Source organism: Strix uralensis, chromosome 1 (assembly GCF_047716275.1).
Source record: "Strix uralensis isolate ZFMK-TIS-50842 chromosome 1, bStrUra1, whole genome shotgun sequence".
In the NCBI taxonomy this organism is placed as follows: Eukaryota; Metazoa; Chordata; class Aves; order Strigiformes; family Strigidae; genus Strix; species Strix uralensis.
Genome location: NC_133972.1, coordinates 165462705 through 165489371, shown reverse-complemented (window position 1 = coordinate 165489371; position 26667 = coordinate 165462705). Strand labels below are relative to the sequence as shown.

At 41.4% G+C, this 26667-nt stretch overlaps 1 long non-coding RNA gene across 4 annotated transcripts in view; it reads left to right on the top strand.

Annotated features, from left to right (window-relative positions):
* The window catches only part of LOC141951568 (uncharacterized), a 105202-nt gene that overhangs the window by 62182 nt on the left and 16353 nt on the right, over positions 1–26667 (top strand). For all 4 annotated transcript variants that reach the window (XR_012631388.1, XR_012631391.1, XR_012631392.1 and 1 more), the window contains 3 exons: positions 18170–18863; positions 20359–20401; positions 21454–21547. This is a non-coding gene — a long non-coding RNA (uncharacterized LOC141951568). The remainder of the gene's footprint in view (positions 1–18169; positions 18864–20358; positions 20402–21453; positions 21548–26667) is intronic.

Sequence of the window (26667 nt, the reverse complement as noted above, 5' to 3'; positions counted from 1 at the left end):
TCAGACGGAGATTGGGTTGTACAAAGGCATTATCAGAAGACATCAGTGTACTGAGGAAGAGCGAGCCCTGTTCTTTTCAGCTCCTGCTTTTGGAAAGCATGACAGAAATCATTTCAATACAGGCCATGTGATCTCAGCCTACTAATTTGCACTGCTGGGGCCTCATTCAAATCCACTAGCAGCAAACATCTCCTTGGCTCAGTGGGTTGAATCCATGCTCTAGCATGCTCTCAGCATGCTCATACACATACTTACCTTCAACTGTATGACCAAAGGGAAGAGCAGAAGAGGTGACTTGGGACAGGAAGGAAAAGAAAAGAAGGTCCTTGGCCATGTTGTTATGTATTAGTTGGTTAGAAGTTGAGACTGGTGGCATTCATGGGGCAGAAGGGAACAAGGGACAAAGTAGTTTGTTTCCAGCCCCATCTCCTGCTATTCCTGACTGGGGTCTGATGGACTCTGGACACGAATCATCATCTTATCATGTTTGGGGCTGTTGGTAGAGGTGGACATTGTCATTAGCCCAGCCCCACTCTGGTGCTGTGGGACTGTGCCCTGTTGCTGAGGGCATGGCCTCTGTCTGTCCATGGTCTCCTGGCTTGTGTCCCTGCTGGAGCAGCCCCACTCATGCTGCTCCCTAACATTAGGTAATGTCAACACATCTCTCATTTAGCACCATGGATACCTGAGGAGTCAAGAGCTCACCCACCCACTGTCCTCAGTGTTGGCGAGAAGCTGGGTTTTTTGAAGTTCGTTCACAGCTGCCTTCTTGCAAGGAGGCAGCAATGAGATTCATGAGTGCCTTTGCTGGTCATCTCTCCAGCTATCACTCAGACATGGACAGTCCTGCTTAGCTGTGCCCCATTTTAGGCCCATTTGGAGTACACAGACCCATCTTTTGGCAATTAGCACCAAAGCACCAAGAACCATTTTTTTTTTCCTCCTAAACACCTCTCCTGACTGTCAAATTCAGCACAGTGATGAAATATATGCAAGTGGCTCAGCTACACAATGAATGTTTTACTAACTCATCCTCGGCAAAAGGACTATTAATATCATCATCCTTTTTTTTCAAAGAGGAAATTAACAGTATACTCAATCCCATCTTTCCCATATAAATAAAGACAGTCAGGCACAGTGAAACTGTTTGTGCAGCAGGGGTGCCTCAGTTGGACCCTTTTCCCATCTGATTAGCAGGGTCTCACACTGGGTAATTTACTCAGCCCTGCATGGATGTTGCTAGCCAGTGCCAGGAGCAGTTCAGGTCCCTCTGCTCTGCAGTCTACCAGATGATACAGCCATACTCTTAAGCACTTCAGCTGTCCAAGTGACTTGGGCAAGGTTGTCTGTTATAATCTGTGTGCAGCAAGGATTTGCACAAGTTCTTTACCAGGGCAAGGCTAGCAGCCTAATCACAGTCCCATCCTCCCCTTCCTAAAATCATGAAGGGAAGATAAACTCGGAATATATTCTCCTAGCTGATCTGTAATCCTTTGAAAACCAGAATTTCTAATGGGAGAACTGATAACCCCTCAAGTCTGGCAGTGCTGTTGAGTGCTTCTGTAATAAGGTAGTGTATATTCAATGTAAGGATAATGGATAATGTGGGATTTATAACAAAGCCATAACTCAATAGAAGGGGTTCAAATAATATCATGAATCGCAGCCATGAAGTATGATTGATCGATGAGATCATTAGAAAGCTGAGATCAAATTACAGGTCTGGTAATTTATCACTCTACAGCCTCAGCATTTTTTATGATATTTGAGGAACACTTACAAGTTTTCCTGCACTGTTTTTTTTCAGGTCCCTAATTATAAATATGGTGCCTGCAGATGCTTTTAAATCAGTGGGCAGTCTAGTGTCACTGTCTTTCACTGTAATCAGAGTTGCAGGCACACAGTGAACTTCCCTTTTGAATTATTTAAGATGTAGATCATTTCAGAATTACAACATAGCTATTTCTTTCTCAGTGTTCAACCCGGCAGTGGAAAATTCCACTGTAATAAGACTGGAGGCTAAATTTCTTTCATAGTTAACATTTTATTGTGCTAATTAAGAAGAAAACCAGAAAATATTCTACATTCTATATAATTGTTAATCGTATTTCATATTAATTAATAAACATACACCAGTTAGTCTGAGGCATGACATTTTTCAACACTTTTTTTTTTCAGCTGGTTTAGTAGATTATACTTGCACCTCCATGCATGATATCTGGCCCATCACATAGATTTTGTATGTACATATAAGCTGTCTGGAGTCATAACAGTTTGATAAAGTAACAAAGCATTTGCTTTCTAGAGGATGAAAATTAACAGCCATAGACAGGCCTGAAAAATTAATGGATCCTAGTTCATTTCCCAGCTCTGACAGCTACTAACCCAGAGCATTATACAGTAAAATGTCCAGGATGGCTGGCATCTTTGAAAGCAGTCTCCAGTGTGTGGGAATGGTAAGCAAATTGTGAATCCACCTGGGTGATATTTCTGCATGTGACTTTAAGAAAATGGAAAACAGAGATGCCACTAACACATCACCCCTAATCAATTTGACACTCTTGTCCCTATAACGGCTGGATGACAGGGACATTCTATCTTGCCTCTTCCTTGCTTCTTCCCATGTCTTGCTGCCCCAAGTCTCTATCCAGTGCAGACAATATCTGTGTTTTTCACTCCCTTGCTTCCAGCATTACGGCTTCTGTGAAGCACAATCTGTGTGCATGCATTTCCCACACCCATGGCCCACCAGCTTTCTCGATTCTTTCAAGAAGGTTAAGAGTGATGGAGCAGTTGCAGGTCTCTGTCTTCCACTGATGTTTTGAGCCCTTGTGATGATCTTTTTCATGCAGCAGAATGAGTGATGTGATTCCCCTGGGCTTCCCTGCTGTGCTGCTGCAAAAGAAGAAAATTATCTTTTTTTCCTCTTTTTTTTTTTTTTTTGTTGTTGTGTTTTTTGTTTGGTTGGTTTTTTATGTTTTTTTTTTCTTTTTTTTTTTTTTTTTTAAATTTCCCTGGTGCTGTCTGGCAGAACTGGCGGACAAGCAGAATTCCCAGTCCTTGGGAAATTTCACCTATGAAATGCATTCAGTCTGAGTTAGGCTGTAGTGGACAGGAATATTCAGAATTTTCTGTGAATTGGGAGTTCCAAGGAAAATCTCATATCTGACACACCAGATTATTGTGTTTACAAAACAAAAAGTTCTCCTTGCAGCTGCAGTGAAAAATTGACATCCTTGACAGTTTTCCTCCCTGTGCAGCTGCAAAGAGGCTGACAGGAACAGTAACATCACCATGGGGCAGGCAGGATGCTCAGGATCTGTGATTCACTCACACCCTGCCCTGTGCTGCTCATCTGAGTATGTCCAGGGTACAAATGTTCACCTCCACAGTAGGGACTCTGCAGTCTTCAAAGACTTGGAGACTTTTGAGAGTTAAAAGTTTTCCCTTGTCCTGCTGAAGAACCAGGTGATGATTCCTTACTTGAATCTCTGAAACTATTTTTAATCATCTCCCAATGCATGGCAAAAGCATGAGCAGCAGCAGAGGCTTCTGCCTGCAAGCCAACAAATCCCTGCAAATTTACTTCCAGAGATGCCAGCTTGTACCTTACATGGTCAGCAGTTTTGTACATATTCATTTCCTCCCCGATGTTAAACTCATCTCTCAGCCAGAATCCTGTAAAAAACATTATTCTGTTCTGTCACTGACATAAACTGGCATCATCAATACACCTGTTTCAAGTTGGGCTGGTCTGTGTTAGTGTCCACTATGGCTGCATTACTGTAGTTCCTTATATGTTTTCATTAACATAGCAGTTATTTTAATATTCTACATTGGCCATATTCTTAAATGTCTGGTGTTAGCCTTGTGGAACAAATATCAGTCAAAACCCGCCCTACTTAGCATTCTTTGGGATATTTCTGTAGCTCTTTGTTTATATTACATGAGCATTTCACAAATATTAATGATTTTTAGTCTTCATAAACCTTTATGAGATATTAAGATGCAATTCTCTCTGACAGTAAGAAAACACAGAGAATTACAGGTAAAGAAACACAGGCTAATTTGGGGATACCCAGAATGACATGGCTGACACTTGCATTTTCAGAGCTTGTGCCTTTGCCTGTCTCTCTGTTTCTCAGCAGCATGGTTCCCACTGACACAATACACAGCTCTGACTTTTCTGGTAAGCTGCAAGTCATCCACTGCCTCCCAAAATATCGCCTAGGGGAAATACTTACCCCTTCCTATGCCACTGTAAAGACATGGAGGTCAAATTCAGCTCTCTGGGGCAATTTTTGGCTCCCTCACCATCCTTCCCTTGCCTACAAACTTGCAATCACTTCTCCCCATCCCGCCGTTCACCAAACAATGGCTTGCTGACAACAAATCACTCCAGCGCACGTGGGGATTGATTTATGGTTGCATGGGGCAGCTTCCCTTCTGTTTTTTTCCCAGCCTTTTACACATAGGTCTCAGCAATATTAATGTTCTGTTTGTGCATGAATGAGTTAGGAAGAGACCTGGCACTGCTGAGCAGATGGTGACGCTGTCTCCTGGTGAGACAAGGGCCATACCTGCCCAGGGAGAGCTGGGCGACCTTGCTCATTCAGAAGCCATGTTTTTCTATTGCTTTCTATTTATGTGCTGATAAAATGAACCATATAATATAAAACTGCAGCTGAAATAGAAAAGCAAATGAGAAGCTACTGTAAAACACTCCTCATCCTGAAAAGGTGGTGGGAGGGGGAGTTTTCCAAGTTTGGGGTTAAATTATTTGTTATATTCTATTCCCATCTCAAAATCTGCAGAGATTTACATAGTGCTTATGTTACAGGCAGGGTTTTACAAGGCAGCTGCTGGGAGAGTTTCAGTGTTGGTGAATGCAGCTCCTGTAACCCATGATGTTGACAGCTGGGTTAACACAGGGCTGTGTTCACACCTGTGCTACATTATCACAGTGATGTCCCACCAAGACCAAAGCCTTATTGTCCCTGACCCTACACAGAGAAAGACAGACGTCCTTCCTTTCCTAAATTAATTGCTTACTTTAAAAACGTAGGTAAAGGTGAGAGCGGAAATCCAGGCTGAGCTGAGAAATGTTTTTTTGCTTTCTGTTAGCTCACCCTGCCTTTTCATTGAAGGTAAGGTATTTGTAGACTAAGTTGATCACTGGTTTCTGATCACATTTCCTCAAAGTAGCTCCCACAAAGAGTGGGACATCTCCAGTGTCCTCTCTATGATACATCAAAAAGGCCAGAAAGGAGACTGCAATAACCTTGACATAACTCCAGCCCACCACTGCCCAGAGGATTGCCACATTGTTTTATTTTATTTTCAAATACAGTCATAATTTTCTTGGGAAATACAACCCCAAATCTCATGTGAACATTACTTAGTGGTGGAGAAACCTCTATTCTGCTTACCAGGTTGTTCTAGTGGTTAGTCACCCTAGCTGTTGAAATGCCCAGAAGGTCTGATTTCCTAAGCACAAACGGATGTTAGCATCCCTGTCATCAGCACCCATGACATGTTTAAAGACTCTCCAGGCTATCAGTGTTCAAGCTCTTCCCATGCAGGAAACACTTCTCTTCATAATTTGTCTAGAGCTCGTTTCAGAAGGTTTGGAGAAAATGCCATTCTCAGCATTATTTGCTTCACAACAAAAATTTCTCAATATTCAGATCTCTATAAATACCTCTGTCCGACTAGAAGGTAATAGCTTTAATAATTATTCTGAAATTTTAACAATTTTATATTTTAGAGTGAGGTTTCTAATAGCAACCTAACAGAGTTTGCAGCTTTTTATATTTTTTTTCCCCACACAAATAAGTCCATCCTGTAATAAAAGTGTTTGCTATAATTACTTCTTGTTTATGCTTCCTTTGCCTCCTTTGTTTCCAGACCTATTTGCAGCTTTGGGTATTTGTAATAAGGTTTTAGTGCAGTTTCTTTCTTGATGTATTATATTTTTCTCCCAAAGTGGAAAAACTGCAGATACAAATGCATTTGGGGGAGCATAAATGAGAATACTATAGGAAGAGAGATTCAATTAAAGATGTTATGACATATCAGATCATCTTGAAGCACACATCTTTCTCAGAGCGATTTACAAACTTCAGAGGAATTCAGAAAATTTGGGGACAGGGAAAAAAACACTTGCTTTTCTTCATGAATTAATTACATGGCATTATTAAGATCCAAGAATATCATGCTGTTAAAAAAACCCAAACCAACCCAAAACAAAAAATCCCCCCCCCAAAAACCAACAAAGTGTTGTTCTGATACTGTGTTAGACCCTTGAAATACACCTGGGCCACATATTCTGGAGTTCAAGGTCTATGTTTCAGCATCACAACTCAGTAAAGAAGTAGACTAACTTGGACTAGATGATGACAACCTAGATATGATCAGACATCTAGAAACCATGATTTACAAGGAATAATTGAATGAATAACAGCTGCTTGGTCCTGAAAAGGGAAGACTGACTTGACACACCGTCACAGTTTTCAAATTTATAAAAGGCCACCACAAAAAACTGGTAAAAATCTGTTTGCTGACATGATGGGGATTAACAGAAGGCCTATTGGTCTCCAAACAAAGGAAATTTCCACTATTTAAGATTAGACACTAGTTAAAACATTATGATGGTGTAATAAGTGAATCACAAAGTAGAAAACAGGTTGTCTAAAGAGTTCTGGTGCCTCAATCACTAGATGTTTTTAGGGAAAATAATGACAAATGTCTCTTGATTTATATATAATTACATATAATTAACCCTAGTTTGAAGTAAGACAATGGGTAAATTACCTCTTTCCTCATTTAATCTTTTAGGATTCAGATCAGAAACAAGAGATTAATACCATTTGGGTTTTCATGGGGTTTTTAATGCTGGGCTTTTAGCATGAGGTGGGAAGAAGACACTTTCTGAACTATTCTGACAGGCAGTATTACAAAGACAACTGCAAGTACAAAGGAAATAAGCAAACTGAACAAACAGTTCATCACAGACAGGAACTTCAGCCACAGTTTGGATATCATTAACAGAAGCAATTTGCCATTAGAAAATGACTCTGTGTTGAAGTATTTTGGAGAAATATGTTTTGTTGGAGTAATTCTCTGTCTCCCAGATGAACGTGTTTTTATAACTTTTAATGTTCTGTCCTGATTCTTTCAGAATAGAATAGTTTTCAATTTTTTTCACCTAAAAATAACTGATTTCAAATATGGATATATAGTTAATTAAAATGGAAGAAATCATGTTTGGAAAAATTATTTTGATTTTTTTTTGAAGAAAATATTTTTATTAGTTCTAAATAAAACATTTAGAAGGAGCAGCTTTGGGTTCTCCCTCAGAAGAAAAATAAATGTCAGAATCATCCAATGTGCTGTAGAATGGCCCTTCTACTTTCCATTGAACTTTAATTAAGATTATGCTAGATTTTTAGTAAAATTAGACATTGTTTAAATATACATTTGGAAAGTAAATATACGTAAAAGGAACTGAACAGTGTCTGTGTCTCCATGTTCAGTCTACAGTTGCAACATTTTTGTTTTGTTTCCTTTTTACTATGATTCAGGTTACCTTCAGTTTTCCTGAAGGTAAATTATAGGCTTTATAGTAGTATCACTCAAATATAGCTTATGATGAATCTTACAGTGAGACATAGGAATGGTGGGTGCTCTCTGTCCCCTGAAAAGCATAAAATATTTGAGCAAAAGCAAATGTATTTGAAGTACTAAAGTACTCAGAATATTTAATTTCTTTTTAGAGAGTTAGCTCATAAAATATTAATATTTTCTTCTTCCTACTACAACAAGGATGGATTTTTTTAATAATGAGATATAATTTGAACCTCATTACTTTCTTTTTCAGAAACTCCTGTCTTAATTTTTTTGCTAAGCATGCATTTATTAGTCTTCCTTAAATTTTATCTGGATTTTACAAAAGTAACATCACTGTGATATTATTCAACTGTCCACTTCGATCTGGAAGAGACAGGTAGAAGAGGCCATTTACCTTCTCTTTATTTAAAACTCTTTGGCATATATTCCTTGTTTATTTCATGTTAGTAGTGAAATAAGCTTTAAAGGAAAAAAGGCTCAGGATGAAATTTGGAAAAATAATCAAAGACATTGCCATCTACAACAACTTAAAGAAATAATCTGCCAACACAAACTTGAACTAGACAGTTTTATGAAAACTGGAAAATTTAAAGGCTTGAAATTCAAGGATACCTTTGAAAAACAAAGGGAATCTCTATGCTTTACTTTGTCCTGTTGGTTGGATTTGGCCAAGGATAGTGCATTGCTGTGAATTCACCAGCTTGATCTGCAGATCACTGATGTAAGTGAAGATGGAGGGCTCACACCCTCCTCCTCACCCCCTTAACCCCCATCCTTTAATTACTTTTATTTCCACTGTTGGTCTGACTTGCTGTGCAACCACTGTGGACAAGAATGGGTATCGGAACACTGAGAAATAACAAAAGTAATGCAGTGGTTGGATTGTATGCCAGTGCAGCAGGCTAGAGAGATGTCCATACCAAATACCATGGAGTGGAAAGTACAAACATTTTTGGGGGGGAGATGCCAAGACTGGAAATATGATGTAAGCTCCTTGCTGCAGGGCATTCCCATGACAGCTAAATCCAAACTTCTAATTCCAAGATCCCTTATCAAAATGCAATGTCTAATTTCTTCCAAATAGCCTGAACTGAGACTGTGAATCATCCTCAAAACCAGCTCTTGGAGGCTGGCTCAGAACTGAACATTCACAATTATTCATTGTTAGAGCAAGGAGACTGCTGCTGGGTCACCGGGTCCGGCATCATTGCCAGAGTGGCAAAAAGTCCTTTACTAGAGCAAGGATACAGGTACAGCATCCATTCCCAGGCTGTTCTGTTTTCAATGGTCTTACAATTTCTGCTTGGGCAGCAACCAAGATTTAAGTTCTCAGAAACATGTGTTGACTTGTTTCAAGTTTCTGGGCTGTGCAAGCTCCTTGATAGTAAGCTGTAGTGAGTAATGCAGAGAGAAGAGACTGTAACCACTGGTAGCTTACAGGACGTTCTGGAAACAGATCTGGTCTCTGGGGGAAGAGGCATGCTGTGCTCTATTGCTTGCTAGCTTTGACTTTTTCTTTTGACAGAATCACAGAATGGTTGGCGTTGGAAGGGACCTTATAAGATCATCTAGTCCAGTGCTCCTGTTCAAGCAGGGTCAGATAGACCAAATTACCCAGGACCATGTCCACTTGGGTTTTGAATATCTCCAAGAATGGAGACTCCACAACATCCCTGGACAACCTGTGCCAGTGCTCAGTTACCCTCACAGTAAAAAAGTGTTTCCTGATGTTCAGATGGAACCTTCTGTGTTTCAGTTTGTGCCCAGTGCTTCTCGTCCTGTTACTGGGCACTACTGAAAAGGGTCTGGCTCCATCTTCTTTGCACTGTCACTTCAGGTATGTGTATTTATTGATGAGATCCACCCTGAGCCTTGTCTTCTCCAGGCTGAACAGTCCCAGCTGTCTCAGCCTTTCCTTATAGGAGAGATGATTCAGTCCCTTCATCATCTTTATGACTCTTTGCTGGACTCACTGCAGTAAGCCCATATCTTCCTTATACTGATGAGCTCAGCACTGGACACAACACTCCAGATGTGTCTCACCAGGGTTGAGCAGAGGGGAATGATCACCTTCTTTGACCTGCTGGCAATGTTCTGCCTTATGCTGCCTGGGAACCTGTTGGCCTTTTTGTTGCAAGGGCATGTTATTGGTTTATGGCCAGATTGTTTTCCACTAGGACCATCAGGTCTTTCACTGTAGAGCTGTTTACCAGCTGGTAAGCCTGTGGTAAGCATGGTAACCCCATGCCTGTTATGGTGCATAGAGTTATTCCTCCCCAGGTGGGGAGGAAGAAACTTTGCTCTTCACCATTGTTGAACTCAAAGAGATTTCCCTCTGACCAAAACTGCACACTTGCTGAGGGTACACTCTATTCTATCATCCTTGGATATTAGGAAAAATTTCTTCATCGAAAGGGTTGTCAAGCACTGGAACAGGCTCCCCAGGGAAGTGGTGGAGTCACCATCCCTGGAGGTATTTAAAAGATATGTAGATATGGTGCCTGAGGACATGGTTAGTGGTGGACTTGGCAGTGTTAGGTTTACAGTTGGACTTGATGATCTTAAGGGTCTTTTCCAACCTAAATGATTCTATGATTCTATGGGTCTTTCTGATGGAATGGCAACATAGCAGGGCACAAGCAGTCCAGGAGTTTTCTGGAGTGCACTGATGAAAACTTCCTAACCTAGGTGATGAAGAATCTGATAAGGGGAGATGCTCTGCTGGACCTGACACTAATAAACAAGGCAGAACTGGTCAGGGATGTGAAGGCTTGTGGCAGCTTTGGCTGAAGCAATCATGAGATAATGGCCTTCAGGATCATGAGGGGAGGGAACAAGACAAAAACCCAGAATCACAGCCCTGACATTCAGGAGATCAGATGTTAGGCTGTTCAGAGACCTGATAGAAGATCATCTGGTTCCAACCCCCCTGCCATGGTCAGGGACACCTTCCACTAGACCAGGTTTCTCAAAGCCCCGTCCAACCTGGCCTTGAACACTGCCAGGGCAGGGGTAACCACAACCTCTCTGGGCAACCTGTTCCGGTGCCTCACCCTCCTCACAGTAAAGAATTTCTTCCTAATATCTAATTGAAATCTACCCTCCTTCAGTTTAAAACTGTTACCCCTCATCCTATCCCTACAATCCCTGATAAAGTGTCCCTCCCCATCTTTCCTGTAGCCCCCTTTAAGTACTGGAAGGCCGCTATAAGGTCTCCCCGGAGCCTTCTCTTCTCCAGGCTGAACAACCCCAACTCTCTCAGCCTGTCCTCGTAGGAGACGTGCTCCAGGACCCTGATCATCTTCGTGGCCCTCCTGTGGACTCGCTAGAGCAGGTCCATGTCTTTCTTATGCTCGGGGTCCCAGAGCTGAACAAAGGTGGGGTCTCATGAGAGCAGAATAGAGGGTGAGAATCCCCTCCCTCGACCTGCTGGCCACACTTCTCTTGATACTGCCCAGGATATGGTTGGCTTTCTGGGCTGAGAGCACACGTTGCTGGTTCATATTCAGTTTTTCACGCATCAATACCCACAAGTCCTTCTCCACAGGGCTGCTCTCAATCCATTCATTGCTCAGCCTGTATTTGTGCTTGGGATTAACCTGACCCATGTTCAGGAACTTGCACTTGGCCTTGTTGAACTTCATGAGGCTCACACAGGCCCACCTCTCAAGCCTGTCCAGGTCCCTCTGGATGTCACATCCCTTCCCTCCAGCATGTCGACTGCATCACACAGCTTGGTGTCATCGGCAAACTTGCTGAGGGTGCACTCAATCCCACTGTCCATGTTGCCGACATGTAGGCCTGATGCTGCATGTGGTTGGGGCCCTGGTGACAAAGGACATAGAAAGGCTAAGGTATTCCATGTTGTCTTCACCTCAGCCTTTATTGGTAAGACTGGCCTTTAGGAATCCCCATGTCCCTGAGGCAAGAGGGGAAGTCTGGAGCAAGGAGAACTTGCCCTGAACAGAGGAGGGGCAGGTTAGGGAACATATAAAGAAACTGGACATGCATAAATCCATGTGACCTGATGGAATTCATCCATGAGTGCTGAGGGAGCTGGCTGATGTCATTGCAAGGCCACTTGATTGTCATCAAGAATATTTCATCTGCCTCTTCATCCTGCTTGGGTGGTCTATAACAGACTCCCACCATGACATCTGCCTTGTTGGCCTTTCCCCTGCTTCTTACCCATAAACACCTGACCCATTCATCACCATCATCAACCAGTTAAAACACTCCCTAACAGACAGGACTACCCCACTGCCTCTCCTTCCTTGCCTATCCCTTCTGAAGAGTTTATAGCCATCCACCGCAGTTGTGTGAGTCATCCCACCATGTTTCCATGACTGCAACTATATCACAGTTTTCCAGCTGCATGCTTCCAACTCCTGTTTGTTACCCATGCTGCATGTATTCATGTAAATGCACATAAGCTGGGCTATTGATCCTGCCACCTTTTTTTGGGGACAAGCCCTAATTCATATGTGACTGTTCTCAGATTCTTCTGTGGTTTCTAATGCATTGACAACACTTAGGTCTTTGCTGCCATGTGGATCTCCATTCCTTACCTCCACTGAGATGGCTAAGATGCTGTACACATTAGTACAGGGACATCTCAAATATGCTTCAGTGTATTCAGCACAGCATGGAGCAGACTGAAGGACCTCACTAGCACATCGTCCCTCAAACATTGATGTGCCTCCCCCAGGCTTATCTCTAGCGAGCCAATTTTATCCCTTTCCCCCCTTCATATCTGGTTTAAAGCTCTTTTGATGAGCCCTGCTAACTCCTGCACAAAGATCCTTTTCCCCCTTTGAACTCCATCTGTTGCCAGGAGGCCTGGTGTCAGGTAGACCGACCCATGATCAAAACACCCAAAGATCTGCCGGTAACACCAAGCTCGGAGCCACATATCAATCTGCTGGTTCTTCCTGTTTCTTCCTTCATCATTCCTGCAACTGGAGGGATAGAGGAGAACACTACTTGTGCTCCTAATCCCTTAAACAGTTGTCCCAAGCCCCTGAAGTCTCTTTTGATCGCCCTTTGACTTCTTACTGCAACTTCGTCATTGCCTACATGAAAAAGTAATAATGGATAAAAATTTGAGGGCCATACCATGGTAGGAAGTTTTCTTGTCACATCTTTAACCTGGACCCCAGGGAGGCAGCAGACTTCCCTAAGAAGTGGGTCCAGTTGGCATGTTGGGCTTACTGTTCACCACAGAAGAGAGTCTCCTATGACAATGATCCGTCTTTTCTTCTTTATGGAAGTGGTTTTGATGCAGGGCATAGGCTGACCTAACCTTGGCAACATCTCCAACCTAGATGAACCATCGTCCTCCTCATTGTTCGGTTCCACTTGCAGACCCGTACCTATTACACACGGACACCTGGGAAGACGGGGCGATCATGGAGGAGACGTGCCTGCTGTGCTGGGCAGGAATTGTCACCATTGTCCCCTATCCCTTAAGTCACCACATTCTGCCAGGTGGGGAGAGGACAGGGAATCCTCCATATCGTGTGTCCCGTTGGCCTGACAGGCCTGTCCCAGGGAAGGCAGGTGCAGTTCCTGCAGTCTGTCTCCCTCTCGCTCTCCCTGATACCCCTCAACCTGCTGCCCCCCTCCCGGAGCTCTGTCCCTAAGCGGAGGAGCTCCTCTCCCTGGGCGCAGCTCCCACAGCTGTGCTCACTGCTGCCGGCCGGCGCTGGCAGAAGAGCAGGGCCCACCCTGCAGCCTGGCACCCGGGTGGCAGCGTGTTCCACCGGAGCTCTGGCTGCGAAGCTGCCTCAGGCGCGGCGGGTGCAGAGTTTAGAGAGGCCACGGCCTTTTGCCGGGTGGGTGCCATTGCTCCCCTCTGTGCAGACTGCTACACCATGCCCTGTTTGCCCACCCTGGTCATGGTGCTCCCCATAGGGCTTCTTTTATAGGTGTGGGGGCTTGGCTGCCATTTCTCCTGGCCCTGCCCAGGTCTCAGCCACTGTGGTGTGAGCTGCTGGCTCCTGGCAGGTCTCTCTACTCCCCTCAGGTTCCCCCTGTTCAGGGAACTCCCCTGTGCACCGCACTAGAGTGCTCCGCTGCCAATTGTGCTGGCACCAGAGCAGCTCGCCTCAGCAACTGATATTGGGGTCATTGAAGTCACCCATGAATACTAAGGCCTGTGACCTTTTTGTTTCTTCCCATTGTCTGAAGACCTCCTGATCAGGTAGTGTGTAGTGGAAACACACCAAATATTGCATCCTTCTACCCAGCAGAACAGACTTCACAGTTCTGCAAAATATGTAGGAATATGCTATCAGTTTCTAAAAGTAATTTAAGTGTTATCTGCATTACATCTCCATTTCCTTGAAGGGTTCTTATTACAAACATGCTGTTTTACTGAGCCATCAAAAAGAGATGCAGCCCTCAGAAGCAAATACAAAATCTGTTACATAGACAATTGCTTTATGAACTTTGTAAGATCTGAAAAAGAGGCAAAAAAAAATCTTTTTTCTTGATCAGGTTGCTTATAAAAACAAATCCAAGCTTAACCTTTCTTATCATAATTGGTGAAATGAAAATGGATTTGGGAAGATCAGAAGTTTCCAGATAAACATGCAAAAGAAGTATTGATTAGCTAAGTAGCACAGATCGATTCTCCTCAGCCTTGTTTAGTGAATGTCTCCAGTCTGAAATAAAAGTGGTTACTGTTCTCAACAATTTATTTATTACAAACCAAAGCTGAGACACTTTAATGCTAGGCTGTGTATGTGTGCTTGTGTGTTCTTGGGACAGTGGCAGAAATCCTTGATTTTTTAAAGATGTCAATGCAGCCATATTTTCTTTCTTTAAACTGTAAAAAAAAAAAAAAAAAGTGACTGCCCATTTTAAGTTCCAGGAAAGTTATAATCACTACCTTAAATTATTTTCAATGTTTATTTGTAATGAATAAGTGGGTAGTCTAGAGCTCTACCTTATGGAGACAGAGCACTCCACTTTTATTACAAAACAGCTGCCATCTTCTAATTTAGCCCTGATCCTTAGATAAAAGCATTTAGAAGAGTGAACATGCTGCACTGCTTTTAACCAATGACAGCTGTGCACAACCTGCTGTTGAACTGTCTACATGGTAGAGATTTGAAGCAATGTCATCCTACCCAAAGCAAACACCAGAAGCTGGATGCCAGAGAACCCAAGAAATATGAATACTATGTGCTTAAGAGGGAGATTGACTCTGATGAAGACACTGTCTAATATTTGTTTTCCTTGGAAAGCTTTGTATTTTTCTTGCCCAGCCACCATTATGAAAATGGCTTTGTGGGGCTCTGACAAAAGTTATTATTTCAGATGCATGTGCCAGTAATTCAAATAAAAACAATAATTTGGTGATTTCTGAATCCTAATCCATGAGTTAATCTTCATGGTACTGAGTCCAGTTCAACAAAAAAATTAACCATGCGCATGCTCTTTATGAGTCTGTCTAAAAAAATAGATGCATGTGTGTGCTTAAAGATGTTTATGTGCTCATGTGTTTGTTTTCTATGTGGGCTCTATTTCCTGAGGTTGTGGGATAAGCAAAGAAAGCATTTTCTTGGTTTGGTTGGTCATGCTGTGACTTGAAAGTTGAACAGGACTATTCAGGAAAGTGAGAAAGGGATGTCGCAGACAGCTGAAAAAAGCTTTATCTCTTAAGCCAGGACAACAGCTGGTGAGAGAAGAGACATTTTCTGAGGCTCTTCCCATGTGCTGATCCAGAGCTTTGTTAGCAGGAGTAGGCTGAACTGGTGCAGACCCCTCAATCTGGATTTACTTATTCAGCTGATTAAGTTTTTCAAGCCTTTTGTGAGAAAAGGCATTTATGGAACCTGGAAAAAAGTTCAGAGATAGGCCTCAATAATTAATGGTAGTGTCTCCTCTTTCATCCCAGAACCCTTTATAAATTGTACACAGCAATAACTTCACCCACTACCAAACCAAAGTGCCTGTCCTGTTGGCATGAGCACACTGGCTTTTGACAGAGAACAGGTCACTAAACAGCAGGGCTTGTGCGGGAGGTGAGGAGGAGTATGAACTCCAGGTGACATGTGAGATAGAAGCAGAAATTGCTTAGGCTGAAAGGGAAAGCGAAACCAATACTAACATAATTAGTACAGTAGAGCTGTATAAGTGGTTTGCAGTGCAAGGTTTGTATTCTGTGAGTTCATCTTCTTTGACTGTGTCTAAGATAATGAGGTTGGCCTGACGCCCAGAGCCAACAACTATCCTGACTATAAATCTCCCAGCCTTATCTCCTGGGGCCCATCTAGCTCAACCCTGCAAGTTCTGCTGAACTCCCAAGTCTGAGTCTGGCTCCATCCTTCCACCTTCCAGGCCTAATTTTATCTGTCATATCTGGGAACTTCAGAGGTGCTACAGGCACTGAGCATGGGCAGTTCGCCAATAACAATTTTACAATTCCCTCCTGTAGAGCTGACTTTTCTACCACAAATAGGGACAGTCCAGAAGCAGGGAGAAATCTTTAGACAGTTGTCTAGGAGGTTCCCATTGACAACTGTGGTAGGAACATTAAGGTATGACAGACAGGGAAGGGTGGCTCCAGGCTCAGTGCAGACAACTCTATCCATATATTTATAATAGGCAATATATTCATGCAGAGATCCCTGGGATAGCCTTACCTGTTGGATGAAGAACAGTCCTATAGGCACGGAACCAGATATCCCTGCTGTAGCAGGTCAGAAGCAGGATGGCCGTCACAGATCTTGTACCCATAGCAATGAGTTACTGCTGTCTTCCAGGTAATGACCTCTCACCCTACTGACCCACCAGCAGAAAAACTCTCAAAAAGGCAGTGCAGTAAGGTACCAAAGAATATCTGACTTCTAGGAAAACACAGGGGGATGGTGTTCAGTACACTCTGTTCAGTGCAGAGGTGAGCTGGGTACTCATTGTAGTCCTAACTCCTAAGAAACACTTGACTGATCTCATTGGGAAGTTTCTAGCATGCAAACCCTGAGCAAATACTTTGATCAACAGGCTGTAGAATAGTGGTGGTGGAGAGACAGTCAACAGCTGTCCAATGTGAAGTCCATAAACAGTCCATGAAAGCAGGACATGACCCTAACACCCACTCAGCTGAGTAATCCACCTCTTGTGGTCTGGCCACGGTGACCCAGCTTCAATTGAGGCATGACAGTATTGTTATCCACTTGATATATCCTAGTGGTTAAATATGTGGGAAATGTGGCCATGAATCTTCTTTGCTAAGGAGGGACTTTAGTCTCAGAAATTGCTGGGTGAATGCTGTAAGCACCAAGCTGTATTCAGGAGATGGGTGATGGCAACAGCAGTGTGAGTCCTGCTCAGTAATCTGTGCTCAGGTAAAAAGTAAACATAAGCTCCATGAAGGGTGCAAGTTCAGTTTTCCTTGGTTACTGTTGCCCTGTGATAAGTTGTGTTTCCTTTCAGCCATTTCTACATGGCTCCTTGATCAATCTCTGGGGCCTGTGTTAGCTGAATAAAATACCTGAGTCCATCATGCTTCTTCATTTGGTTGAGATAAAGCAGCTGCTCTTTAGATATCGTATCAAATAAATTGGTTCCCAGCATGGAAAATTCAAGATTTGATCCTCATTAAATATTCTTGGATCTGTTACTGACACAATCTTGAGCAAATCATTTAACTTCTTTACCTTTGTGTTTCCCACCTGTTCTTTGACTTTCTTCTCAGTGACTTGTTAAGGATGGGAGGTTCCCTTCTCTCTGGGCTAAGATGCAAATAATGTAATAGAGAACAGAAAAGTAGGTAAGAAAAGAAACAGGTCCAAGAAAGACTATGAAGGAAAAGGTGTCTGTTTCAAGAGAAGGAGTCCTTTCTTCCTTCCTGTTCCCAAATATTAGGGAATGTGAGAAAATGTCCTTAAAAGAGAAAATAATACTCCAGTATTCTATCCAACCTTTAATTCACCCCCACCCACTCAATATTTACGTCAAATAGCCACTACTGGTAACTCTTAGCAGAAGAACATAGGAAGAAGAGCCATTTTGTTCCAATCTGACACAGTTTAGGATCCTCTGGGAAAAAGAGCCCCTAAATTAAAAAGCTGATGAATTACAAGAGTTTCAACACAACACTGTAAGGGAGAAACAGTGAATAAGTAAAAGCTGGCAAGGTCTTCACTTGGCACAGTAATTCCTCCACTGTTTTTTTTTTCCTGTGTATGAGTGAGTACATATCTTAGAAGACCTCTCTAATGGTTTGCATTTTGGAGAGCTCTTTGTTCTGGAGAGGTGTCACTTTGAGTGCTCATTCCATTTTTCTTCTTTCACTTTTTAATTAAAAAAAATTTCAAATACAAAGTGTAGCTGGGTGATCTACGATGAAAAAGGTTTCATTTGAAAAGGGATTGGAAATGAGGGCTTGGAAGATACATTTGGTAGTTAAACTTCAGTGCGCTTTTTTTCCATCTATCCTGACCAATTTTATTTGCTGATGCAAAAACCTCTGTAGACTCATGAGTCATCTGTTATAATTATTTTTAATCACTACATTGTTTTTCATTCACAGGAAGTTTGCAGTTTACTTTTTACCAAAGGAGGAAAAAATAATTTGTACTTAAATATTTATCATGCTACAAATTTAGAAGCAGAAAACGGTGGAAAAACATCTCTAAAATCAGTCTTTCTGCTGTCATTTAATCTGTGATGGACATCTTAGCTGTTCTGGAAAAGAAACAGGTCTGGTTGCAGGCATCAGAAGAAGAGGCAGCTGCCTGCATAAAGAGACTGCTGAGAGCAGCTAACCAGTCCCACCTGTAACTGTGGCACCAGTTTTGGCTGAACCAGTCCTGCTTGGTGCCTTGACCTTCCTCTCCACTTCTGGTCAGTGTGGGAGTGCAGGGAAGTCGGAGTTGCTACTTTCTGGTGGAGCAAGAAGGAACCTACTGCTGGTGAGGGTTGGCAGAAGGACAAATGAGTTGACAGATTTTGGCAGCCTGCTTTAGGAAACAGGTCTGTTGTCCTTCGGAAACAAGAAGTCATTTGTCTCACAGCCAGAAGATATGTGTGGGTGAACCAGTGATGAATGTGGATTGTGCATAAACAGACACAGAATAAAATACTGGGCATTCTGGTTTTCAAAAGACAGGTTGTTGGTCATCTGGAATTTATTTTCTTTTCTTTACAGTTGCAGCTTATTTGAAGCCTGAGCTGCTAGATGGCAATGGGAAGGAAAAGAACTGCTTGGATTGTGACAGTCTTTGGTGAGGGAGCTCCTGGGAACAGGGACCTCCTTGTTTTAGGATGATGCTGAGGGTGCTAAAAGTTTACATGCAGTGACTGGGCAACTTCATGGAGTCCAGATCTAGTGGAGGCTGTTAAAAGCGAAGACAACTCTCCAAGAAGTCTGTGAGTCATAAGTGATTTGGAGGCTGGCAGAGCACCTGGAGAGGAATCACTGCATGCCTGCCTTTTTCTTACATTCCTTCCTTTGTATCTGCTTGCTGATCCTTGTTGAAGACAGGATACGCTGCTAGATAATCTGACCCCAAATAGCCTGGTCTAATCTGAGCAGCAGCCTGTCTCATACTCTGAGTGATGATCCCAATTGTGCAATGACGTAATGTCCTTAGCACACAGTAAACCACCGAAAGCCAGAATTACTAGCCTCAGCATGTTGTCACATGTAGGGGTGGCTCTTACCTCAGTGATAGCAGGGCTCATCCCCACCAGAACTTTATAAACTTCACAAAAATATTTCCTTGTTTTCTGCCTTAACAGTGGCAAGCAGAAGTGGCAAAACACAACAAAGGTTTAGAACAGGTTTGTACAAAACAGCAACAGTAGATGTTATTCATTGTCAAGATAATACTATTAAGGTGAGAATATTTAGTCATTATGTGTTGGGGAAAAAAAAAAAAAAAAAGGTCCACTACCTTGTAAATGACTTTGCAACTTCATTCTACACACTCTTGAGCTCGGTCTGTTGCTACATTCCCATCTTCGGTGATCTTGGACAGCGTCAGCAAAATCCCCAAGTGAAGACATGCAACTTGTTACAACATGTGACAAATGTCCATATACCTACATACTGCTATATCTTTAATTAAGGCTTTAACATGTTGCAGAGTTCATGGGTATCCATTTGCCAGCACAATAACCCTCAGAGGGGATTTTGTCAGCTATCCTGAGGTGCACTGAGACGTGCTGGGCACAAAAAGTGTTTGCAGGACAAAGTTATAAAGTCCTTTATAGGTAATGGACATATTATCAGCTTTCCAATCTGTAAGAAATAAATATTCTTGTCTTGTTTGTTGTATCTTGCCAAAGGATAACCTTTACTGTTCTTGCTTTGTACAATATCATTCTCTTAAGCCTACATTGTGCCAAACACATGCACACAGACTCATGTCTACTACGTTATTTTGTTGTGATTCTCACCAACTAAAAAGCATCAGAGCTGTCAGTAGTCACATGGATGTTGTAAATAGGTTTCAGGCCTGAGCCAGTACCTTGCCCTATGGTACTGTACAGTGTGGACATGTCAGCTGGGACAGCACAAAGTGAGGTATCGCTTCATCATTTCATGTCATGGATGTGACTATGAAAAAGTTGTATGTTTTGACCTAATTCTGTCATCATATAATTATTAATATAAGCCTATTGGCATTGCTGCATTGCTCAGAAGGACAGAATAATCTTTGTGCATCTCTTGCTTATCTAGTAAGCCCTGCATATCTTGCCTCTTCTTTTTCACAGATGGATTACAATGTGCCTTTTCAGAGCAGCACTGCAGAGACTGGTGAAATTTATAATACGATGGAGAAATCATTGTTCTGTCTGAAATGCTTCTTATTGTAGCTTACATATTGTGTCAAAGTGTAAAAAATTTCTATTGGGGTCATGCCTAAGGCAGAGCAGAATTTTTGTTGTTGTTGATCTTAATATTAAAAAAAAAAGGGGGGGTGAAGTAATTTGAGATTAGATTTTTTTTGTTGTTGAGAAAGAAAAAAAAAGAAAACTATTATTTTTGGAATTGACAGTATTTTATTCGAGCAAACCCACTTTTTGTTTCCTTTTTGTGTCACAACGAGAAGACAGTGATCACAAAGATATGTATCATTTTCATTTGGGTTCAGTTAGTCTTTTCAAGTTATTTATTCACTTTTTAAACAAAATGCCATTTTAAGAAATAAAATCATCGGTATGTAATGTCGTGTCATCTCCACCAAAGGATCCCCTCTTCCTTTCATCAAACTGTCCTCTGAGTTTATGAATAAGGACAGTCCTCACAGCTGTATGTTGCTCAGCACTGACAAACTCTTTGCCAGAACATTTTTCCAAGTTTTATTTGTAGTGTAATTATCAATAGTTTTAACATTGCCCTGATGTATTACTTGTAAACTTCATTGCTTTTCTACAATCTCATATACAAAATTATTTGTGAAAGCAGGAAATGTGCTTATTACATCCTAATCATTTTAGATATAAACTGTCTGGATGTTTTTCAGTTAATGTATCTAATTATCTCACTTTCTGAAAGGGTTCTACCAAAATATGGGCACACCTAATAGTAGATAATTAATTATATTAATCACGGCTAGTAATTTCAGATGGCTGTCTGAATCTGACACATACTAATGCATTAGTTAAAATGGTGCCAAGTCTCCATGCTGAGATCTAATAGATAGGTCATCTACAATATCACTTACAGTTCTGAGTATAAATTATGTAGGTCAGTAATTTCTTAATGACAAAATTGTAATCACGTTCCCTGAGCAATAATATCCTTCTAGAATTACTTATCTTCTTTTTTATCCTTTTTTTTTTTTTTTTTTTTTTTTTTTTTTTTAGTATGCATGGGTAAACTACTGTCCAGGGAATCAGTATTCAGCAAGGCAAATGAACTTCAAAGGAACTGCCATGCCATGTAACTTGGTGAAAACAGGTGAGATGAACAGAAGAGGTGACATATTGAAATGGTTCACATGTAACTTGCACATAACTCCTGCATAGCCCTTGTCAAACCATAGTGCCTCTCTCTCCTGAGACCAAGGGAGTGTGATATTGGATGTGATCTGACTTGCCCCTCTCAGAAATGCCACTGCACTTTACATGAATTCTTATCTGGAAGCAAATTTCTCTCCCATACTCTGTGCCTTTGATACCAGTGCATAGGAAAATGTCATTGAAGTGTTGTCCCAAGCAGAGTGGAGTAACAACAGCCCATAAAGTTTAATCAGCACTTCTTTCTGCACTCAAGGAAGTGGAATCTGAAACCATGAAATCATTTCCCAAGAGTGTATATTTATTCATAGTTATTAGACCCTTCTGCATATAAAAGACATGTAAAGAGGTCAGCAGTTAGATCTCAAGAGAAGTGCACATGAATAATATGCTAATTTAGCCACTTTCTCTGGTTTTAGAATATTGAAAAACAGATTCTCACTTTCTCCAATGAACTTGCTATAAGAACTTAATTAATGACTATTTTTACCAATATTTAGTTTTACAGACTGATTTGGTATATTCAAAGTCTGAGCTGTGCTGCTGACAGAGGTAATTTGCATCTCTTTCTCAAGCTGCTCCTGAATGGACACAATCATTGCCAGCACAAATACCGTCATGTACAAACTGCATCTCTAAATTCACTTTCCATGGACAGTAAAAAGCAATTACTTGCATATTTGCAGAAAGGAGAATGTAACCTGCATAAGCAAGATGAAATGAGTTAATTTCAAACTCATATGGGATATTTACTGATAATTTGTTCTGTTATTCACCAATGTCTTCATGCGAAACAGAGAGAAACAACACAAATCTTCTAGCAATGTTTTGCTATTGCTTTTCATATATGCATGTTAAATGAAGACAGTCCTGATTATAAATAAACATCCTCAGAGTATTAACAGCTATCTGCAAGAGGTCTAACTACTTAACAGGTCAAATACTGATTTTAGAGAATATATTTTATACAGCAGGTGGGACCATGTATGAAAATAAATATCAAAAGTTACTGTGATTTGGCAGGTGACTAGGAGCTCATTAAATTGCTGTAACACAATTACTTGTGATCCCCTGGCCTTTCCCTAATTCTCAGCCTCCTCAGTAGAATGTTACCCCAGGAGCAATCACATTTTTCAGCTCTGGGCCATGAAAAATTGTGGATATGTTGTTTTTCTTTTTCTTTTTTTTTTTTTTTTTCTATAAACTTACAAATTTTAGACTCACTTGAGAATTCATAGGAATAGTAAGATTAATAATGTGTGTAAGATTAATGCTCAGTCTTAGAGAAATCTAAGCTGTAGAGTAGTAAGTACCCTATGGATGACTGAAGAGGAGGTCTCAGATGAGAACATTTCCAGTACAGGTAAGGACAGAAAGGTGAAGGTGGAGAAAACAGAAGAATGAGTGGGGATGACAGGTAATCAGCTAGAGGTAAGTTTAGTAAAAAAATAAGGTTCTTGGATTGTTTTTTTCCCCAAATTAAAGTAGAAGAAATTGCATTGTTTGGTTTGTACAAACTGTGCAAAATGCCAAGTCAGTCTGCCTTCCTAGTGTAGCAATTGCTTTTTTTCAGCAGGATTTTTCCTGTGTGTTTTTGACTGCTTACTGCCTGGTCATTAACATATTCTCCAGTTAGCCTGGACAACATGAATGGTGTCTGATGAGCTCTGGGTTTCTGTGAGATGGTAAGTGCTCTATGTGCCCTGTGTGCTCGGTGCCCAGCTCCATCACATTAACTGTACATTGCTCATTGCTGACCCAGTGCAGACAGCAGTTCCATCTGCCATCTGTCACATCTCAGGAGAAGATGACTTCAGTCAGTCACTGGCAGTGGGAGATAAGTAACTGGAGATGAGCAGAGGAAATACAACTGTGGCAGTTTATTGCCAGGAGATTATAGAGGCTTCTGACAAAGCTTGGTGCAGAGGATTCATCCTCATAACCTGTTTTTGAAATATATCAGTATCGTAAGAGATGTTTCTCAACAAACAGATCTTTATCCAGGTCATGGAAACAGTAGGCAAAAGATAAAATGGCATGTATGAAGAGAGCAGACTATTTTCTAAAGACTTAATCTTTCAGTAGGTACTCAGCTTCATTGTCTGTGGACAATTGAAGTCAACAAGACATTTTCTTTTCTCTTCTCTGCAGAAAGCAGCTCCCTTTTGTTTCCTGCCTCAGAACACTTTAACTTCTGCCTTGTCCCTTCCATATAATGTCATGGAGGAACTTTGGACAGCTATGCCGAGCAGTTAGTGCATGCAGCTGCTCCATGCTAAACCACCTGGTTATGACCAATAGGCTGTCTTCCTGTTCAGCACTTGTATTTATTATCTACCTAATAAGACTTGTTTTCTCAATTTAACCACAGCCTACTGAAATTCATAGAAAGTTTCCTGTTTACTTCAACAGGCTACAGGTTATGGTGTGGTATTTATCCTTGATTTTATTTAAGCCAGGATTTCACCTCTAGGGTCTGAACTAGTTTGGAGTCACTCTGTTGATTTCTCCATGAGAGATTTCAGTCCTGAGATGAGTAGTTTGCTCAGAGAGGGGTATTTATTTACTTTATGTTTGTGTATCTCCAACCAGGAAAGGAGATTGTGTTAGTGTGTGCTACTGCAGAATGTGTAATTAGGCTATAAGGAGGTGCTCTTTAGAGATGTTCTGCTCCTCGTAAGGTCTTCACGTAACAACACCCTGTAAGAGGAAATGCTGTTCCAGGAAAGTGCATCTGATCTGGCAGCTGCTGCTGATAATGTTAGAAGAAATGCTCAGGCTCTCTTGATTAGGGCAATCATTCTTTTCATCTTAATTAAAGGGCCTTTTAAAGGTTTCTGTCTGAGATCTGCAACTGTCTTACCACTGAGTTTGTGTAATAAGGTCTCACTTGGTGATTAAACCTTACCAAGGCATTCAAAGTTGTAACTTCAAGTCACAAAACCACTGTGTAACTTTGAGCAGATCTCTTGCCCAGTCTATTTAATGATATTCGTTGCTTTAGGCAAAGCAAAAGCTTAATTAGTTAGAGTGTGAAGTACTCTGAATTCCTCAGCTAGGAGCGAAAACGAAAATTACAAAGCTGCTGCACTAGTCTTCAACAGAAAATCAATAAATACTTTATAAAATAAGTAGCTGAGTCAGATAGGGATCTGATACCACATACATGCAGTAGGTAAGTAGATTTGAAAGAATTTGTCAGGTTGACCATTCGAGACCTGTCAGTATGGCAGTTCATTCTTGGGCTTTTTGAGAGCTGCAGAATTACTGAACTTTAGCAGATATGTGTCAAAAATAGACTTTGATGCCTCTTCTTATTCATAAAATCTGTCTTTCACAGGCTTTTACATTGTGGATTTCCACACATCCTTCCAAAACATATCTCCAGCTTCCTCAAGGAGCTGCCACTGAACACAGTAGTAATTTTTTCTATCCTCTCCTAAGGAAATGTGGCAGAATTTTACTGCATCCAGTCTGGTTTTTACTTCTTCAGATTCACATATACCTCTGTTTGGTAGCAATGTTTTTTTTGCAGTTTGAAGGGCCTTTTCCTCAATAAAAGTATGCTCCGTTTCAGGTGAAAGCATGCTAGAAAGTAGACTGGGCTTGCATTTCTTTACACTCTGTAAAGAATTTATTTAAATCTTCAGATACAGTCTACCAGGAAATACATGGAAAAATATTTTATTAATGCTTTTAGGTAGAAGGTAGTATGGGTGGAAAATTGGGAGCAGCCTTCTATAGGGATGAGGGAGGCAGAGATACAAGATCTGATCCCCTGTGTTCTCCTGTCCGAGTAGCCAGATCCATAGCTGGTTTGTCCTGATGCATCTACCTCACACAAAACACAAAATAAAATATTGTGTCACAAAAGAAGTAACTCCAAAAGAAGCAACGCTTAAAACTCAGCATGAATATTACAAGATTAACATATTCCTTTAACACGGAAGAAAATGTAGAGACAGATCTCATTCTGATCATAGGCTTGAAAGCAAAATAACTTCTGGGCAACACTGCACTTAATGAAAATGTAACTAAATAAATAACCTCAAGGGCCTCATACTTTTCCTAAAGAAGTGTCATTTCACACTCCTGTGTTGTCCAAGTGGGGTTTTTGTAACTGCTGACATACCCAAAGAGCCCATAGCTGAATCACACTTCCTTTTCCTCAATGCCATTTAAGTGCAGCAAGATGTCATATACAATTAACCACTTCCGCATCCCTGGTTTCTGGAGGCTGGAAGACAGCATGAGGATAGCTGTGTTTTGTTTGCTTGGGCTTAAAGTCGGTGAAGTGGCCTGAAAGAGAAGTGGACCAGGGAAGGGGTGAGCAGGAATGGACTCTGGTGAGGAGGCTGCTGCAGCAGTCAGTGAAATCTATTAATAGGTGGCAACTTGCAGAAGCTTCTGAGGAGATGCAGGAGCCAGATACTGGCTCTGAGGCAGAGCAGAATGCTTGGAGGGGAACCTGGGGCTGAGATATTACCTGAGGATATACCTTCTCCAGTGGCCTTTAATTGAAACAAGAGAAATATATTCCCATGATAAATCACTAAATTCCACTGGAAATTAATGTCAACTCGGTGTCAAATTTACACTAATGTCTGTGAAAACCTGCGTTTACAAAACTGTCTGAATGAGCAAACTTCTTCAGCTGATTACTCCTACTTACGGACAGAATGCACTCACGATACTTTTTTGTTCTCTGTGCTATAGGAGAAGCCTCTGGATGGCAGTTGAAGGGATGCTCCAAACTCAGGCTAATCCAGCCTCTCTTTGTTAGTGTCTTTCACGCAATAACTCTATCTTTGACCACTTCCATATTAACTCCGCTATGAACAGGGCAATAAGAGTGCTTTGAAAACAGTCCATTTGTGTAACTCAGAAAATCTGTATGAGATCCAGTTATAGCTTCTTATGAGCAAAGCCTGTCAGCCCTTGTCCTCTCTCCTCTCTCCACAAAAACCAATGAGAATATATTTGGGGAACAGAACTGTAACCATCTAGGTCCTTGAGTGATTGTTTAGACCATCTCCTTGTTTAGATATGCTGACATTGTCT